This window comes from Dromiciops gliroides, chromosome 2 (genome assembly GCF_019393635.1).
Source record: "Dromiciops gliroides isolate mDroGli1 chromosome 2, mDroGli1.pri, whole genome shotgun sequence".
In the NCBI taxonomy this organism is placed as follows: Eukaryota; Metazoa; Chordata; class Mammalia; order Microbiotheria; family Microbiotheriidae; genus Dromiciops; species Dromiciops gliroides.
In genome coordinates, this window is record NC_057862.1 from 49,891,442 (window position 1) to 49,911,315 (window position 19,874).

General features: G+C 46.9%; 1 protein-coding gene across 1 annotated transcript in view; it reads right to left on the reverse strand.

Moving 5' to 3' along the window:
* The window catches only part of SIN3A (SIN3 transcription regulator family member A), a 76,062-nt gene extending 62,824 nt beyond the window's left edge, over positions 1-13,238 (reverse strand). The window contains exon 1 of the mRNA XM_043984974.1: positions 12,986-13,238. The gene's annotated coding sequence lies outside the window, so the exon portion shown is untranslated. The remainder of the gene's footprint in view (positions 1-12,985) is intronic.
* Positions 13,239-19,874: the final 6,636 nt, after the last annotated feature.

The following is a 19,874-nucleotide window of genomic DNA, read 5'->3' on the forward strand; positions in this document are numbered from 1 at the left end:
CCAGAGATAAAGATAAAAGGAAGTGGGGTGGCACAGTGGATAAAGCACCAGCCTTGGATTCAGGAGGACTCGAGTTCAAATTTGGCCTCTGACACTTGACACTTGCTGACTGTGTGACCCTGGGCAAATCACTTAACCCCCATTGTCCCACCCCACCCCCAAAAAAAGGAGAAAAAGAGGTACTACTCAGTACCATGGAGATGAGGGGAAAGGAGAATCAATAAAGAAGTAAGTGATCATAAAAGATAAATAACCTTTAAATATGTTAAACTGAAAAAAAATCCTTTTGCTCACAGAGAATTAAAACAAGTATTTCAGACAAAGAGCTATTGCCCAAAAAACTGGTCAAAGGTAATTAACTCTTATCAAAAGAACTATAAACCATCAAATAAAAGACCACACCAAATACTAATGAAAAATACAAAGTAAAATAATTTTGAGCTTTCACCTCTAAGCAAAATGGCTAAGGTGACAAAGGGTTGAAATGGGTGATACTGGAGGGTCTACAGAAGAATAAACATACCAGTAAACTATGGGTAGAGCTATGAATGAATCAACCATTCTGAAAAATCACTTGGCATTATGCCCAAAAATTAAATTCATAAATAAAGGCTGGCCATTCACATCATTTAACCCAGAGATTCCATTGCTGGAAATATACTCCAAGGAAGGTCAAATATAAGGAGAACCTGGAAGGACAACATACAGTACTACAAATTGTTATTACAATCATAATAATTACAATAAGCAATCTTAGCCTGAGGAGGAGATCAGGAAATAAATTAAGGAAGAAAGTTGTCACAGGAGGCAGACTCTAGGAGAAGACTGCTGCATTCTGCTGTCAGATGCAATAGTTTTTGCTTAACTTTTTCTTCCTCAGAAGAGGAGGTTTGTAGGGGGCAGGTCATATATGGAAATAACTGCTGCTTACAAAGGGCATTAAAGTTTTTTTTTTTTTTTTTTGGTTAAATGGATGCATCTGCAAATCTTTAAAGTTTCTATGAGGAAAACACTTGCATGAAGTTATTACTTTTCATTCTCATCCTAGTCCTCAGGAGAATCTTTTTTTTTTTTCAGTGAGGCAATTGGGGTTAAGTGACTTGCCCAGGGTCACACAGCTAGTAAGTGTTAAGTGTCTGAGGCCGTATTTTAACTCAGGTACTCCCGACTCCAAGGCCAGTGCTCTATCCACTGCGCCACCTAGCTGCCCCGGGAATCATTTTTAATACAGCTAAACAAAGATAGTGACTGTGATTACTTGAAGAGAATTGTAAAATAATTTCTTTAACTTAACAGCCACCAAGACTTGACAAAGACACTAACACAGTTCCCTACAACCTACAACTTTGGTATTTCTGTAACCTAAAATTGGTTGCAAGTTAAAAGGAAGATGATGGTTTCAGAGGTGTGGAGGTAATTTTATGGTTTGTCTACTTTTTCCACTCACCATAAATTGCATGTCTATATGCATGCACCTAGCTGGCAGAGTGAATAGAGCACTGTACCTGAGTCAGAAAATCTGAATTCAAATCCTCCTCAGACACTAACTGTGTGACCCTGGGTTAGTCATTAACCTTCAGTCTCAGTTCCCTCATCCTATAAAATGGCGACAATTGCATTTACCTCTCAGTGCTGTTGTGAGAATCAAAGCAGCAAACATGAAAATTCAACTCAATAAACATTTATTAGGCATCTACTATGTGCCAGGCACTGTGCTAAGCACTGGAGATACAAAAAGAGGCAAAAGTCAGTCCCTGGGGCAGCTAGATGGCACAGTGGATAGAAGCACCAGCCCTGGATTCAGGAGGACCTGAGTTCAAATCCGGCCTCAGACACTTAACACTTACTAGCTGTGTGACCCTGGGCAAGTCACTTAACCTCAATTGCCTCACCCTCTCTCTCTCTCTCTCTCTCTCTCTCTCTCTCTCTCTCTCTCTCTCTCTCTCTCTCTCTCTCTCACACACACACACACACACAGTCAGTCCCTGTTCTCGAATGCATTACATTATAATGGGAAAGACAACATGCAAACAAATGTAGACAAAGTAGCTCCATCCAGGATAAATAGAAAACAATCAGAAAAGGGAAACATGGAATTAGGAGGGGCTGAGGAAGATTTCCTGTAGAAGGCTGGATTTTAGTGGAATTTAAAGGAAGCAGGAAGGTTCAGGAGTCAGGAGTGGGAGAAAGAGGGCACGCCAGAGAAAATTCCTGGAGCAAAGAGATGGAGGGTCTTGTTCATGAAACAATCAGGAGCTCAGTGTCACTGGATCAGAAGAGAACTTGGCTGGGAGTAAGGTATAAGAAGACCGGAAAGGTAGAAGGGAGCTTTGAATGCCAAACAGTGCACTTTGTATTTGCTCCCGGAGGCAATAAAAAAGCCACTGTAGTTTATTAAGTAAGGGCTGAAGGAGGGGTTGATATGATTAGACCTGAGTTTTAGGAAAAATCACTTGAGTGGCTGAATGGAGAAAGGCCTGAAGTGGGGAGAGACCAGAGGCACACAGAGCCACCAGCAGGCTCTTACAATAAACCAATGTTAAGAAGCTGTATAAATGCTATCATTATCATGTTGCTGCATCACAACCACACATTTATACTCAAAAAAGATCAAATGAAGAAATTAGAGAATGCAGAGGCCTCGATAAGCATGCAGCCTAAGCCATTCACAAAAGGAATCCCCAATTTAACTTATGTGACAGTCTGCAGCTGGGAAGGGAAGAGATCACTTGCTGAAGCAGGCTAGTCTACTTTTGGACAGCTCTAATTATTAGGAAGTTTTTCTTGAAAGAAAATCTAAATTTACCTCTTGACCCCTTCCATTCACTGTTCCCATTTTGTCTCCCAGGACCCAACAGAACAAGTTCTAACTTAAGCCAGCTAGTCACCCCCCTTATTAACCGCCAGGCCCAAACCCTCTAACCCACCCTTACAGGACACGCACCCAAGGCCCTTTACCCTCCAAAGTGTTCTTCTCTGGAGAGCCCAAAATAGCAAGAGTTCTTTGACTGCCACCTCACACGACTGATTTGTCATCCGCAAAAATTCAGCTTTTTCAGAACTGTTGTATAGCCAGGCCTCCCCTCATCTCATACTTGTAAAACAGATTTTTGGTACCCTAGTTTAATGCTCATGGGGCAAGGGGTTCTTAACCTTTTTGAAAGTATGGTAAAGCCTGTGGTCCCTTCAGCAGAATCATGTTTTCGAATGGATATTATAAAAAGTGATACATATCCCTGGGGTATTCTACTGGAGACCTCCAGCCAGACTAGCCCAGAACCATTAACAATCCCCTAGTCTCGTCATCCAACCAATTTTAAACCCACAACTTAATTAGCATTTCATTCTACCTACCCATACTCACCAGTAGAATATGAAACACCACAGGGGGCAGCTGGTGGCACAGTGGATAGAGCACCGGCCCTGACACTGGGAGGACCCGAGTTCAAATCTCACCTCAGACACTAGCTGTGTGACCTTGGCTAGGAAAGTCACTTAACCCCAACTGCCTTAAACATCCAGGGCCATCTCTAGTCACCCCGATGTGCATCTTGCCGCTGGACCCAAATGGCTGGAGGAGAGTGAGGTTGGTGACCCTCCCTCACTGAAAACCCAATTCACTGTAAATCATGACATCACCCTGATGGCATTGTCCTCTTCCAGAACAACAAAGAGATTCCACACCAACCACTTCCAGGAGATCTAGGCCAACTGGGTTCACATATTCATGGGATTCTTAAACTTAGGCGAGATCTGAGACCTGGAACACCACGCCAAAGCTCTATTGTTTAACTAGTGATGAGGCCTGGGGCCAGTTCTACTACCCACCTCCAAGGGTTTGGGGGCTCGGATCTGTGACTTCATCAGTCCAGTGATGTGGAAACCTCTTCCCACAGATGTACATCATAAATCTTGGAGAGCAGCCCAGAGAACTGGTAGGCTGTGACCCCGCCCCCTCCCTTCCCCCACCCACCCAGGGGTCACATGGCCACTAGTACCAGACTCAGGACCTGGACCCAGTCAGTTTTTCCTGACTCCAAACCCAGCTTTCTGTCTACAAACCAATGCTGTCAAACTTAAAGAGAACAGATCCCTAAGGGCCACATACTTATTTAGAAAACCACACGTAAGCATTATCTATGCTGTATTTTTATTTATTTCACTAAACATTTTCCCAATTACATTTTAATCCAGGCAGTTAAGTTTGCTACGTCTATACTACATTATGCTCCTCTTTGCAGAGGTCAAGTAAAAAATATACTTTTTGCCTTAAAGCTTGAATATAAGCTATTATATAACATTACTAAATAAGAAAGCTGAGGCCCAGAAAATTAAATGACTTGCCTAAGGTCATAAAACTAATCAGCTCTAGAGCCACTATGAGAACCCTGATCTCTTGACTCATAACTAGAGCTCTTTCCATCCTTCTGCTCAGGAAGACACAGAGGATTGTGGAAAAGAAAGGATCTGGTGGAATGGTCAATCACTAAGCTATCAAAGAGGTAGGCATCATTCAAGGAAGAAGCAAGAACATTTGTGTTTCTTTAAAAAGTATAGGGGCAGCTAGGTGGTGCAGAGGATAGAGCACTGGCCCTGGATTCAGGAGTACCTGAGTTCAAATCCAGCCTCAGACACTTAACACTTACTAGCTGTGTGACCCTGGGCAAGTCACTTAACCCCAATTGGCCTGGAAAAAAAAAAAGGTATAATTAAGCTTCTTAGCACTAATTAGAATCCAATCTTTCAATTCCCACTTCCTGAATTACCTATAATGCTTATTTGGATTTATCATATATTACTTTGCACTGTTATCCTTTAATATAGATGATAGATAGATAAAAACAAAGAAAGCCTGGCTTGCCAACTAGGGGTCCCGATCCTCAAGTGTCTTAAAATAACTCATCTCTCTACCAACAGGAGTAGGAAATCACTAAATGGTTGATCAGGATACCCTTTAACTGCTGGAAAGGTGTCACTTTAAGGAATTTAAGGAGCACACAAGTAATTCCAGCTAATCTATGAATTTATCACTAAACATAACACCAAACTAAAACCACTCTTTGAAAATGTATAAATACTTCTCAGAAAGATGTGCCCACTTCTTTCATTACATTGGACTGTATATCTCTATGGCGTCTATACCACCAAATGCCTTACTCATTAGAGTATCCTTTAATGTATGTGTAACTCTTATAAAAAAACTAGGTGTCACCGTCCGGTTTCATAATCACAAAATTTAGAGGAGGAAACTGAAGCTCAAAGAAATTAAATAACACGAAAATAACTGAAGTTCAGATCTTTAATCCTCTAATCCAGCATTCTTCGCCCATATCAAGTTGCCTTTCTTAGATCAACGCTGGCATCTACTATGTTTCTTTTAAGGTCCTTAGAGGAAACTTAACTCCTATAGTTCCACCTCAAAAAAGTTAATGAAGGGAAACACAATAGATGCCCACACAATTCTGGGTGCCTTCTCTTATACTGAAGTAGAATACAAAGAGCTAGTAGAGTATATATAAAATGGCAAACAATTCAAGTTTCTTTCTGTATCAAAAATAGGATCACTAGGAATCTTGAACAAGAATAAATAAGAATACGTCCTACCTAATGAAAAACCAGCTCTTTTAATTAAAGATCCTGGTCACCTCCTATTTGCAGTTCATCATAATGGAGACTTAAATAGGGGCCCCAAAAGATAAGTTATGGGGCAGCTAGGTGGTGCAGTGGATAGAGTTCAGGAGGACCTGAGTTCAAATCCAGCCTCAGACACAACACTTACTAGCTGTGTGACCCTGGGCAAGTCACTTAACCCCAATTGCCTCACCAAAAAAAACAAAAACAAACAAAAAAAACCCCACTAGCTGTAAAAGATAAGTTTAATATACCAAATATCCTATTGCAGTATCTGAAGAGTGAATTGCTGAAAAACGTGTATGCTAATTCAGTGAAATTTAGGAGTAGTAACAAATAATTAAAGATGATAACTACAAAGTATAAAATTATCAAAGCTAATCTCTTTAAGTTGAATCACTTCATGCACAAGAGAACTGGTGGCAACTATATTGCTTTACACATGCAAATATTGATAATCCAGCACCATAAAGAATTACAATACTTACAAATTTTTATCAGTTTGGATGCATTCCTTCAAAAGCATTTATTTATTTAGTATCTTCTATATGAAGAACAATATGCTAGATTTTAGGGAAATAAATAACACTGTCTCTGGCCTTAAAGAGTTCACAGTCCTAGCCCAGGAGAAAAAGCCTATGGAAATAGCAATACAACAAAAGAGAGCTATGAGAATTCCAGGGAGGGGTGATTAGGGAGTCAGGTAAAGTTCTTCATGGCAGAAATAGATCTTGCAGGACAGGAGGGGATCAGCAGGAAGACATGGGGAAGTGAAAGAGGGCATTCACAGATGTAGGGGGAAAAGTGAGCAAAAGGAAAACAAAACAAAATGAACACCAGCAACTAGTACAGTTTGGCTAGAAACAACTGCTCAGTGTGGGGAAAAAAGGATGGAAAGATGGACGATCCCCAAAGAGTGGAAAGTCTTGAATGCCAGGCTAAGGAGTCCGATTTGATCTTGTAAGGAAGGCCCTATAGGGGATGGAGGAGCACAATGACACAAAGGGATCCATGGAACCAAAAATCACTGCAGTCCATTAAGGAACCCTGGATACTCTTCCTTTTTCTGGGTCTACTCCTCTTTTAGAACAAGAATTGGACTACATAATCTCGACCAAACGACTCTGGCTTTACAGTTCTCTCATTTATCTCTCCTGCCTGTGATGGCCCAATATGTATTTAATTCAATATGTTTGATGAATGCCTACAGCCTGCCTAGCACCCAGGGCAAAGGAGGACATGAAGCAGATTCTATAAGAGGAAGAGGGGGTTGGTAGAGGTAAGATATAATCAAAACCACTCAATATTAGTCCTCTTGTTAAATTTACATCCCAATAGGGGCAGCTAGGTGGCGCAGTGGATAGAGCACGGGCCCTGGAGTCAGGAGTACCTGAGTTCAAATCCGACCTCAGACACTTAACACTTACTAGCTGTGTGACCCTGGGCAAGTCACTTAACCCCACTTGCCTCACCAAAAAAAAAAAATTTACATCCTAATTAACAGACAAATCTATTGACCACCATCACATGGTCTCAAATTGCTATCAAGTTAAATGTAAAGAAAAAAAAATTTACTAAGTTCAAATCTTCAAGCAATTCTTTACAATCCTTCAAGAAAGGAAAACAGGAAGTTCATGGCTTAAGAAGGTAATTATGATGAATCTAACTAAAATCACAGAATGTCTTATACCAACTTTTAGTATAAAAACTTTCAAATGGGGGCAGCTAGGTGGCGCAGTAGATAGAGCACTGGCCCTGGAGTCAGGAGGACCTGAGTTCAAATCCAGCCTCAGACACTTAACACTTACTAGCTGTGTGACCCTGGGCAAGTCACTTAACCCCAACTGCCTCACCAAAAAAAGTTTAAAAAAAAAAACCAAAACACACAAAACAAACATAAAACGTTCACTCTGTGCCAGGCACTATGCTGTATGTTTACATATCATTCTCATTTTTACCTCACAACAACCCTAAAAGGTAGGTGCTATTATAATGGCCATTTTAAAGATGAAGAAACTTGTCCTGAATCACAAAGTCATATCTGAACTCAGGTCTTACTGACTCCAGGCCTGGCACTCTATCCACGGTGCCAGATAGTTGCCCTAAATTCTTTAGTCCCGAATGTCATGAATAAACCTAAGTGATATCAAACAATGCCTGTGACATCAGTCCTAAAACAACTAGAGGAAGGAAAAAAGGAAATGAGAGCAAAAGCAAAGGAAGAAAAGAGAGGGGAAAAAAGTACAGAGAAAGTGTTTTGGGTACCAAGAGCTACCTACTTCCAGAACATCTGTAGCCTCTATGGAGTAAACCTAATAGAAAGTGATGAAAAGATTTTTAGACTGCAGATCTTTTTCAAGTAGACCAGTATCAGGTAGAGCAAAAGTACAAAGAAAAAAACAAGTGTTTTACTAGCAAACAAATCTAGCAAAAAGAATACTTGAATCACTTTAGAAAAACAAATGAGAAGTCAAGAAAAAGCGGCTTCCCATTTAATTAAAGAATCCAGATAAAATTATCAATTTCATTGATTAAAAAAAAAACCACCAACACTTAATTGGGGAGGAGGGGGGAGACTGTGCCAGAAAACAAATTATAGTTTTACAGAATTATTTAATACCTGGAAGTATGCAAATAGCTGAAAATTACTATTCAGTGCTTCCAGTATTCTTTCAGTTCTGGTATAATCATATTCTTTAAGCAAATCACCTCAAACAACACCTGAATTGAGATATATAATGTAATAAATTCCACAAATCTGAGTCTGGTGGCTATCTCCTCCATACCTGGAATAAACTTCCTTGCCATTCCTTAGAACGCCTAGTTTCCTTTAAACTTCAGCTCAGGAGATACCTCCTATACGCAGCTTTCCTGTCCACCCCAGGTACCAGTGCCAGGAGCTACCTCCTATATGCAGCTTTCCTGTCCATCCCAGGTACCAGTGCCAGGAGCTACCTCCTATATGCAGCTTTCCTGTCCATCCCAGGTACCAGTGCCTTTCCCTTTAAATTATGTTGTACGTACTTACATATGGAAATTGCCTCCCCCAGGTGAATGGAAGCTGTTTCCCTTGCTGTCACTAGATTCAAAGAGCCTGGCTGACTGTCAGTATAGTAAGCACTTACTAAATGCCTGTTGGTAGAATGACATTGTAAGCAAAGATTGAATTTTAAGAGATATTTCTTTGCTTATACCAAAACCATGTAGTCAAGTGGGAAAATAGATATATTTCCCAAGAGTGCTGACCAATAATGAATATTCAGTTTGGCAATCACATTAAAACACAAGCCAAATTCCTATTTTCATTTGTGAGAGTTTTAAATGCCTTCCAAAGTAGGGGAGGGATACTAGGTCTGCAAACTAGACAGAATGGGATTCATGAGCCTTGGAAACCAGACTCAACTATGTATGCCAATTTCAACATACTGTTCATCATTCCAAGACTTAAAAATTCCACAAGTACTGAATGGAAGGGATTTCTTGATCAAATTATCCAACTACATTACTTCAACCTACTAAGTAAAATAAATCTATGACAGTCAATCTTTCACTTTAACCAAAAACTGGAGTGAACTGATTTAATTCTGCAAATATGGTTATTCAGCTTTACCTGTCACCAAGTCTTTCCTAATTACTCTAACCAAAAGTCATCTCTATAGGAGATCAATGAAAAAAAGGCCCCATCTTCCCCTAATCATTTATAGCACCTGTTTTTGCAGAAAGAAAGAATTGGAAACAAAGATGTCCATCAATTGGGGAATGGATAGAAAAGTAATGGTACATGAAGGTAATGGAACATTGAAAGTGCCCCCCCCAAAAAAGATAAACATGGAAAGACATGAACTGATACACACAGAAATAAGCATAACCAGGAAAACAACACATACAATGAATAAAACAATTTTTTTTTAAAATTGAATACTGTGAAATAATAATGACCAACTTTAGCCACAAAGAGTAATTATAAGATGACATTTCTTGCCCTCTTTGCTAAAGAAAGGAATGGGAGCACTGCAAACATTAGATTTTTGATGTGTTGCTTTGTTTTGCTGAACCATTTTTTCCTCTTTTTTATTCTTTGTCATAAGGACAGCTCCCTGGGAGGCAATGTAGGGTGCAGGACACAATGGGAAAACAGGTGATGTCAATTTCTTTTTAAAAATCCCTGTCATTACCTCCCCTTCACTTCTCTGAATTTGATTATTGCTCATATAAATCATTATGGGATAGGACAAGGACTAAGCTATTCCAATAGTTCTATCCATGTGTGACCTCCTTTGGATGGGGGTCATCTTATCAATTTTTAAAAACTGACATTAGGCATAGCATCCTGTATATAATGGACATAAATGCTAAATTAACCCTTTTAAAAAAATTCACCTTGCTTTTGAAGCCCTTATTCTTTTTTATCCCTATTACAGTGAAAAAGGATCTTAAGATAACTTCTCCTGGCTACCATAGGACATTCATAATGCACATAGACTGGTGTTGATAACCTCTAAAAGCCCTCCCAATCATTTCTAAACATTAAAAAAAAAAAATGGAACAAAACTGTACTTGACTACAGTCATCCAAGAAGATCTGTTTTCTTAAAGGTTTCCTCTTGATTAATATCACATAACCGGAATAATTAATGTCAGAATCTACCTGAATTAATATGTAATTTCCCCAAATAAACAGTAAGTTCTCCTTGGGGAGGAACCATTTCTTATACTTTGTTCTTTGTTCCTTCAACTATAATGTGTAGTTTACAAAGTAAAGGAGCACAACTTGGTTAAATTTGCCTTAAATGAGAGAGCTGAACTCTATCAAAATCCACCAAAGTAGCTTTCTGGATAAAGTTCTGGCCTTGAAGGATACCGAAGTTCTATTCTAATTCCACTGGATAGTTAATAAGCTGTGTGTATGTCTAACTTCTAAAAGCCTCCATTCCCTTCATAAAATGATAGTACCTGTACTACTTACCTCACAAAACTGTTGGGAGAAAAATACTTCATAAATCTCAAAGTTCTAACAAGTCAGCTTTTATTATTAAATACCAAAGTGTCTTCTACCTTCTCTGAAGTTTTTTGTTATAAAGGGACACTGTACCTCTTGCATTAATGTCATGTACTCAGCTCAGAAGACTGGCTGTTTACTTCACAATGCATTCCCTCCCTCTTTCTAGCAGAGACTTATATTAAAGACTGCAGAACGCTCTCAGCCCCTGCTGGCCAAAACAGAGATAGAAATTTTAAGTCTTTCCATGGTGAGTTGTAGTTCATTTGTTTTTACCGGGGGAAGGGCAGTAAGAACATTAGGGGGCATGTATTTGCCAAATATTTATTTCTATTTGACGCAATGGAAGTACCAAATTCAGAAACTGGCAGACAAAGAAATCTAAGTAGTTTCCTTTTACATACAAAAGTGAAATCGACCCTTTAAGTAGGAAAAGAGAATTCAACATGCCAGAAGAATCCTATTTTAATGCAAAATACTTCAAGTTGTGCTGCTTTTAAATAGACAGGAAATGGCCTCAACATTAGTCTTCAAAATAGGAGGGTACCATCTCTCCATCCAACAGAGTCTGGAGAATCAAATAAAAACGAGCTAGCTATACCTATAAACTAAATACCCCCTTACTGCACTTGACTTAACTTATTAGCACATGCAATTAAATGATGGCACAAGAAGTCGGATGGTCTTGTTCAAGTTAGCTAAAACAGCAACAAAAAGGTACCTTTTAAAAGGATGCTCCATTTATTGGTGTGAAGTATATTATTGCACCTCAAATGTCAACCTTTATTTTTTCCCAAGTAAACAGGAGGGACTTCAATAGAGATAAACTAAGTGAAACTAAGTTCTAACAATACTAAACCTTGCAGTGCAGTTTTCGGTTTTAACAAATCATTCCCAGGCAGGATGGCAACATAGTAATAGGGTGGGGCCTAAAAATAACAGAAGCCTAATTCAATAGGAAGTTATTAACCATCCAATGTCTCCATACAGATTTTTTTTTTGTTCTCCAGTGTGAGCGTAAAAACAGAGAAGTAAACAAACTGCCCCATCTCCACGGGGAACTAAATCTGAGGTCTCGGCTGAAGCAGAGACCTATCAGAGGCTATCAAAAAGAATGAAGTCTGAGTCCAGATACCCAGACCTCCTTGGGCAAGTTTCTTGCCTTGCCAGGGCGTCGGCTTCCGTCGGTCAAATGAGGAGGAATTTGGAAGACATGATCCCACTCTACACCCGCCCAGGAGCTGTATTTGTGCACAGAACAGCTGAAGACCTCTGCACCCCAAAGTTCTCGCTCCCGGCCCAGGGAGGCTGGGCAGGCGCCTGGCACGGAGGAAGCGCTTCAGCAGCGCCCTGCCATCCGTCATCTCCCCGCGTGGTCGGAGCTGGAGCCCTCACCAGCCGGAGGGAGCAGCCGAGGACAGCGCCGGGCTCTGGCACAGAGGCTGCGCCCGGACTCCCTCTGATCCCTCGAGGCCGAGGCCTCGCGTCCCCAACAGAATGTCCTTAAGTAAGCCCGAGTCCCGGAGCGGGCGTGCGGAGCTACCTGGGCCCCGCGGCCGCCGCCCGGGGGACCTCGGCCAGCCACAGGAGCCCCCCGAGCCACGTCCCCGGGCCGGCCCCGCCCCCTGGGCGCCGAGGCTGGAAGGGGCTGCAGCGCGCGGTCCCCGGCGAAAGGCCCGGGCTTCCCTCCAGCCGCCTTCCGAGACCGCGCCCGGGCCTGGCCCACCCAGCCCCCATCCCGCCCTGGGAGGGCCTCCCGCGCCGAGGACCGCGGCTGTCCGAAGCCCCGCCCCTCAGGCCCGGAGCTCGAGCCCGGGCCCGGCTAGCCCCCACCGACAGCACCTGGCGCCGGGCCGGGCCGACCGGGCCCCGCCCCGCCCCCGCCCCCGCCCGGCCAGCACACGCGCGCGCCCGGCTCCTCCCCCGGCGGCGAGGCGGCGGCACGAGAGCCCGCCCCACTAGGCGCGCACCGGCGCGCCGCTCTCTCCCTCCCTCCCTCCTCCTTCCTCCCTCCCTCCTCCCTCACAGGGAGCTCCCCGCTCCGCCCCCCGCCTCCTTCTCTCCCGCCCCCCCCGCGCGCGCGCGAGACACCCTCTCATACACACATACACACACCCCGGCCGCCTGCTCTACGGGAAGCGCAGGGGGCCAATCACCCCCCCCCCGCGTATACACACCCCTCGAGTCCCTTCCCCACCCCCACATTTCCCCCCGAGCCGCACTGTGAGCGGAGCCCTGCCCGCTCCTTCTCCCGGGCCCAGCGGGGTGTAAAGAGGGAGGCGGGCCGGGGAGAAGGGAGGGAAGGAGGGCGGGCTCCGTGCTCTCGCCCGCCTGACGGCCAGCCCCTCGTCCTCACCTCAAAGCTGCCTCGGCCGTTCACAAGTCTGTCCCGTCCTGGGCGGCGAGAGCTCCGGGCTGCGCGGCGACCGCGGCGGTGGCAGTAGCGAGGGGGCGGGGAGGGGAGGCCGGAGCAGGGCTCTCGGCGCGGGGCCGGAGCGGACTGGCAGTCCCCCGGTGGGGGCTGGGGCGCTCACGGGCCCCACTCCCCAGCCGCAGCCAGACCCGGGGAGGGAAACTCCGAGGGGGGAGGGGAAGGGGGGGAAAGACGAAGAAACCGTCTCCGCTGCCGCTACCGCCGCGGCCGCTTCTCTGTTACCCGGGAAATCCCGCCCACTCCCCTTGCCCGCCCCGCTGAGGGGAGACCCAGTCCTACCGCGCTAGAGGCTCCGTAGACTGTTCATCAGGTCATTTACCAATCACTACTCCCGTTCAGCCTAAGGCCCGCCTCCATCCCCCCCCCACACACACCGCAGGGGGAGCCACTTACCTTCCCCACACCCCTATTGGCGGGGAGCTCCCCCAACTCAGACCCACCTATTGGAGACAGCCAGTTGACTCCCGCCCACTCGCCTCAAGGTCATTGGAGAAAACTAGGAGATCCTTTGCAACTTATTGGAGGAAGGCACGAAGCCCGCCCCATTCTCTCTACTCCATTGGAAGATTTACTCAGCTCCCACCCCCCTAGCTACCTCATTGGGGGAAATCTCTCTTCCCTCCCCCCTCAGATATTTCTACCACCCCAGGAAGGTAACTGGTGCGGTGTAAAATGTCCGTAAATGAAACGGACCCCGCCCACCCCTGCCGCCCTTAAGGCCCCGCCCACCTCCCTCGGGATTGGATGAATTGTCACAGGCCAGCCTGGCTATTGGACTGATGACCTGTCCAGGAAGCGAATAGCTCCGCCCCTGAACCAGGAGGCTGCGCCTCTTAAGACCTTTTGTGGAATGTTTACACTAGAGACTGAACCCTAGAGAATTCCGGGTCCCTGAGTAAGGGGTGGCGCCAGCAATTGGGATCCCCGCTTAAAGAAGAGAATCTGTAGCTTCTGGATTCCGTCCCCATTCCCTCACACAGGGGAGTAAATTTTGTATTTAAATTAATACTGCTCCCACTCTCTTCCCACCCACCACCCCACCCACCTCCTTTGCAAATGCATACAGCCCACAACCGAGACCACAGCAAATGCAACCATCCAAGAGTGCTAAATTCTACTGTATGGATGCAACCCAACCTCACAAGGCTGTATCTGGACGGGAGGCATGCATTGCGGAAGATTTAGTCTCTTCCAAGACTTCTCTCTCTCACCTACCGAACCCCTACATTGTACTGTTCTGGGAGGGTGGTTAGTGATTTAAAAAGCGAAATATTCTGAACCCTAAACAGAATTGTTACAGACCCCAGTAATCCTAACAACAGTAGGAAAAACCACTGATCCTCTAAAGTAAGTAAACAACCAGGCCGTCGTGTCAAAAATAAAAAGCAGACTGTACATTGAAGATGCCAGTTCGGGGCCGACAGGGAAGGAGAAAAGGATCTGGGCAGGTCGAAAGCAATTAGGAAAACTGTCACACATTTTGGAGCCCACAGCAGAGGATCGTTTATCGTTCCCATCCACTCATCTACAACCTATTGCAAATAAATGAGTTAAACGGGCCCACAGAAATCTTTTTTCTTTGGAGAGGAGGCCACGGTCTAAAAGGATATAGCAGAGGGCTCAGAGCTAACAAGCACCGCTTTCTCTGAATACATAAATCTACCAGCAGCCCAAACTAGAAGCCCAAGAGAATTAGGCTAGGTTTAGCGCACTGAATAAAACCTATTTCTCCTGGGGGTGAGGGTAGGAAAGGGAAACCCAAAGTGCTTTCCTTGATTATGGAGGTCTACACCGGGCGCTGGTTGAATGCGGGCGGGACTAAACATGCACGCCTGAAAGCTCTCCAAGGTAAGCGAGCCTGTGAATGGGAGCTAACCCTGCAACAACCGAAGCTCAGTGGGAAGCTACAGCGCGCCTCTGTTTACACGGTGCGGTTTTCCGTAGCGTGTAGCATGACACCCAGTGTAGTGGCCAGCAGGGAAATCCAGGCCAGCCTCCTTTCCGCGGTTTCTGATTCTGCTCCCGCCCTCCCTCCTTGGAGCTCTCTGCTCTCTACTCTCTAAGCCGGGAAGGTTCTGAAACGTGGGCTGGCAACAGGTGTGCAGACTCTCCGCACCGCTCCTAACTGGCGGGGCAGGGAGCGCGTCGGGCCGAACTCTCTCCGAGAGTTCCCAACAGGTGGGCGGGAGGATCTCGGGTCGCTGGGGAGGGGGCTGCCCTGGAGGGAAGAAGGCTTGAAAATCAAGAACGAGCCCAGAACCAGCCGGGGTTCTAAGCTTTCCCCCTAGCGCAGCCGGATCTGGGGGGGAGGGGCGCTCCGAAGCCGGCGGGGATTCCCGGGCTGGACGCAGCGGCTTTGGACACGCCGGCGAGAGGAGAAAGAGCCCGAGGGACTGCTGACCTCGTGGCCAGGAGGGAATTGAGAAGCGAAGGAGCCATCCCAGAACCCACACCCACGGGGCCCCACTCGGTTGGACACCACCCGCTTTGGCCCTCCCGGAAGCAGCCGCAGCCAGGCGCTCGGCTCCGCAGTAGAGAGCCTCGGATAGCAAACTCGGTCCAAGCAGGCCTAGCCTAGTTCAAACCCCGGAGGGCGCAGAGCACTCGACTTCCGGGAGGGCGGCATGGGGCGGGACTCCCACGTGTGGGGCAGGCGAGGGGGGGGGGGCGTGAGGAAGGGTAGGGTGTGCCCCCTCCCCCCCGCAGGTAGGCGGGCCTCCCCATTAGCCAATCCACTTCGACTGTGAGTCCTTCTACCCTTAACTCATCCAGCTTCCGGGGCCTGAGCTGACCGGAGAGGGGTAGTGGGGGGGAGGACTAGCAACTTGAACTAGAGCCAGGCTTTTCGATAGGCGGAGTTCGCGGAGGGGGGGAGCCAAGACCAATAGAGAACCAGAAGGGGGGAAATGGAATCGCTTCCAGTCAATAGGAAACAAGAGGGGGCGGGTTCAGGCTTGTAGCCGGGATGGGGAGGTGGGGGGGAGGGGGTTAGGTTAGGGAGGAGAAAATAAGTGGCCCCGCCCCCTGCGCGTCCCCGGTCGTCCAAGCCAACGCCAGAACAGGTAGTAAACAGGCCGAGCTCGGGAGTGGAGGAAGTGAAGCCTCCCCTCCCCCCAGAGCCTGCCGGGCCGGCGGCCCCGCCCCCCACGGGCCGGGCCGGACGCGGCGGCGCACAGCTGACAGCGCCCCTCCCCCTCCCCCTCAGGCTCCTCCCCCCGAGCGCTGATGCATTTCCTCTTCCCGAGCCCGAGCGTGTAGAGTCGGCTCTGCCCGCTCGCTCGCTCCCGACCTTCACCGCCCCCTTTCCTGCCTCTGATGCCCCGCACTGTCCCGCGCCCGCCCCCGCTGCTCCCCGCTCTGTCCTCGCGGGACGCGCCCCGAGCTCAAGAGCCGAACACGGGCCCGGAGGGTTCGGACGTGGAGCGGAATGCCCGCCCGCCTGCTCGCAGGGGCTGGTCCCGGGAGTCGGGTCTTCGGGCGTCTGTCCGCACAGGCTGAGGGGCCTGGGGTCCTGCCCGTAGGTTGTAGGACCCACGGGAGTCCGCGGCCCGGAACAACCCCGAAGCCCTCCACACTCCTGCAGCCCCCGTTTCCGCCCCCACCCCACCCCACCCCCCGGCCCGCGGTCAAGTTCATGGGCAACCGGACCAGCAGCGATCTTCTAAGGGAACCACGCCCGGCCAGAGCCGGCTCCCTCCCAGCCAAGGAAGGGGGACGCCTTCAGCCCTCCTGGAGGCGGGCAGAGACTCCCCGAGGGGCCCGCAACCCCCACCCCCCGCCCCGCCAGTCCGGGCGGGGAGGAGGCTCGGCCCGCCCGCTGCCCCGAGCACCGAGCCTCCTCCCGGCCTTCGCCCCCTCCTGCCCACCCCGCGTCCCTGGGACCTGGACACCACACCCCCGAAATGCCCGATTTTGAGGGGGGGGACTGAATGGAAAGCAGCTGTTCACATACCCTCAAAGCCCAGGCGAGGAGTCCTGAATGGATGGGAACGCCCCCTACGCGTGATTGGCCCCGCGCGTTACTGACGTCACTCATAACCCGCCTTCCTCTCGCTTTCCCCGCCCCTTCCCGCGCTGCACCACTCCCCCCCTTCCAAAATTAAGATTTGCTCTGGTGGGGCGAGAGCCCCCGCCCGCATCCACAGTCCGGCCGCACGATTCCGCTGGCCCTGGCAGGGAGCGAGGCGGAGCGCAGCTGGGGCCAGGCTAGCCCTGCCCCAGTGGGATCTGAGCCTGGGACGGCAGAGCAAGTGGTCAAGGGGGTCAATGAGCCAATCAGGACTCTGAATGCACCCAGACTGCCCATCCTCCTGTGGGGAGACGACACCGTTGTCCAGCAAACTCAGACTGGGCGAACCCACATTGCGCCTTGTGTATGAGAGTTACTTGTGAATATGGGCCTCAGTTTCTTTGGCTGAAAACTGCTGGGCCTCCTTTAGAGATCTACAAGGACCCTTCCAGCTCTAGACCTATGATCCTCAGTTTGGTCCTTCCTATTAATTGGTAAACTCGAGGGCAGGGACTATGTCCACTTTCATCTTTGTAGACATATGAGGTCTAGCGTGGCTCAGTGCACAGAGTCGGTGCTTCATGTTGTTGAGTTAAAACAACAGCAACATAAAGTCTTTTGTTAAGTGGCATGCATTGCATTAACCGGGGACATACGTAGATGGGTCCTTTATTCCCAGCGGCTCACAGACTAATAGGAGAATTACTTGTGAATATAGTTGAAGCTCAGTTTCTTCATGTATAAACTGATAGTCCTGGATAACCTCCAGGGTCCCTTTCAACTCAATCTGCAATCCTCTGTTTTCTCGCTCCTGTTCGATTGTAATATTGAGCAAGGAGTCCCTGCCTATCTTCATCTTTATACCCACCCTGCCTAGCTAGGGCAGAACAATACACATAGTTGGTGTTCAATAAATGCTGATTTGAATGAAAGATGAGTAGCAGCATAAGGTAATGTATGTTAAGTGCCAATAGTATATAGATAGTAAATGCTGTGGAGTTCAAAAAAGAGGTGATGGTGGGCTAGGTTAGAAAGAGAAGCTGAGACCTGAGCTTGGCATCAAAAGTGGAAGGAAGCCATTGGAAGGGAATGGATCTCCTACAGCTGAACCCTATCGCGCTGTGAGTCTCAGCCACCAGCCCAAGACAAGGAAGGCACATTTATCCTCTTCTCCCTCCCTCCTTCCCACCCCCTCCCAAGGCAAAGAGGGGTCCTGGCCATTCTATTATATAAAGGGCTCTGAATAACCTTTAAACTAAATGGAAGCAGAAAAGAATCAGGGCTGCCTTCTCACGATGGGCCCAGTCAGTCAATAAACATTTATTCAGTGACTACTGTGTTTCAGGCACTAGGCTAAGCCTAGGGTTTCAGTGGCCAGCCAAGGGTCTGCCTTTTCTGGAGCATCTTATGCCAAGCTCCCTTTATCATTAATAGTTTTCCTGGGCTTCTTGTGTTTAGTAGATGCTTCAATACAATAAGTTCTTATTAATCACCTACCTACTTTGTCCCAAGAAGTGAGAGGGAAATAGTGGATAAAGAACTGCCCTTGAATCCAGGAAGGCTTATTTCCAGTCCCTCCCCTGCCTAAGCAAATCACTTAACCTCTCACTGTTCTAAGCAACTTTCTATGTCGGGACTCTTGACCTAGGGTCTGCAAGTCACTTGGAGATAGATTTCAGGGGAGAGGGGACATGAAGTTGGATGGGGAAAAAAAGTACATCTTTATTTTTACCGACTTCTGACTGAAATCAAGCATTTCCTTCAAATATTTAAAGATATGATTCTGAGAAGGGATTCATAATCCTCACCAGATTGACAAAGGGTGTCATCCATGATACAAAACCAGATAAGAGCTGCTGCTCTAAAAGAGTACATTGAGGCTAAATTGCCAATTTTTATTGGCAGAGGGAGTTTCCTTACCCAGGATTCCCCACATCCAAAGAAATCTAAGACAGGACTTCAACATCCCCAATCTGATTTAATTGGTAAACAAATATTTACTGAGCAAGAGATTCAGAGGCCTATAAGACATGTCCTCAAAAAAAAAAAAAAACCTCACAAACTGCCTGGAAACAAAATTAATATACAATAAAACTTTAGAAAATAGCTCCCCAAAATCATCTTTAATTAATCCAACCCTGACTGATATCTCTTCTTTTGAATCTCTGTACCATCTGTGGTGTATTCTGAACTTCTTCAGCATTTAATGATACTGTCTTGTGTTTGCCTATTATTCCATTTGCTCTCCTCCATTAAAGTCCTCCTGCAATTCCTCATCAGGGTGTGGTTATGACTGACTCACTATGCCAGCCAATCCAACAAGGCAGAATGGCTTACAGGTCTAGTGATGGTCTGTTGTCCACAGACCAGCTTAAGCAAGTTCAGGGAGACATCCCCAGGTTGGACTATGGGTAATGAATTTCTCAGCTATTCCAGTTGTTGATCTTGTTTTCAGATTATGTTATGAGGTGGCTGTATCAAGCCCCAAACATTGCTGAGTCTCCTAGAAGACATCAATCACCACTCAAGTGATCTCAGTTTGTGCATTTATTCAGGAAAAGATTATCTCGGTGATGTCTGTGACTCAGGTTATGACATGCATTTGAATGGACAACCTATAGCCCCTATCTGTTAGTATGCCTATCTGACATGTGTAAGGGGCTAAAATTCTAGCTAGTCTGTTTAAAATATCTAATGAGTGGTCGCCAATAAATTATAAGCTTTAGCAAGAGTTAGACTTTTAAGCATTTATTAAGGAGAGAGCCTTCTCTCCTGAGGAAAGAGCACGACAGCACCAGCCTC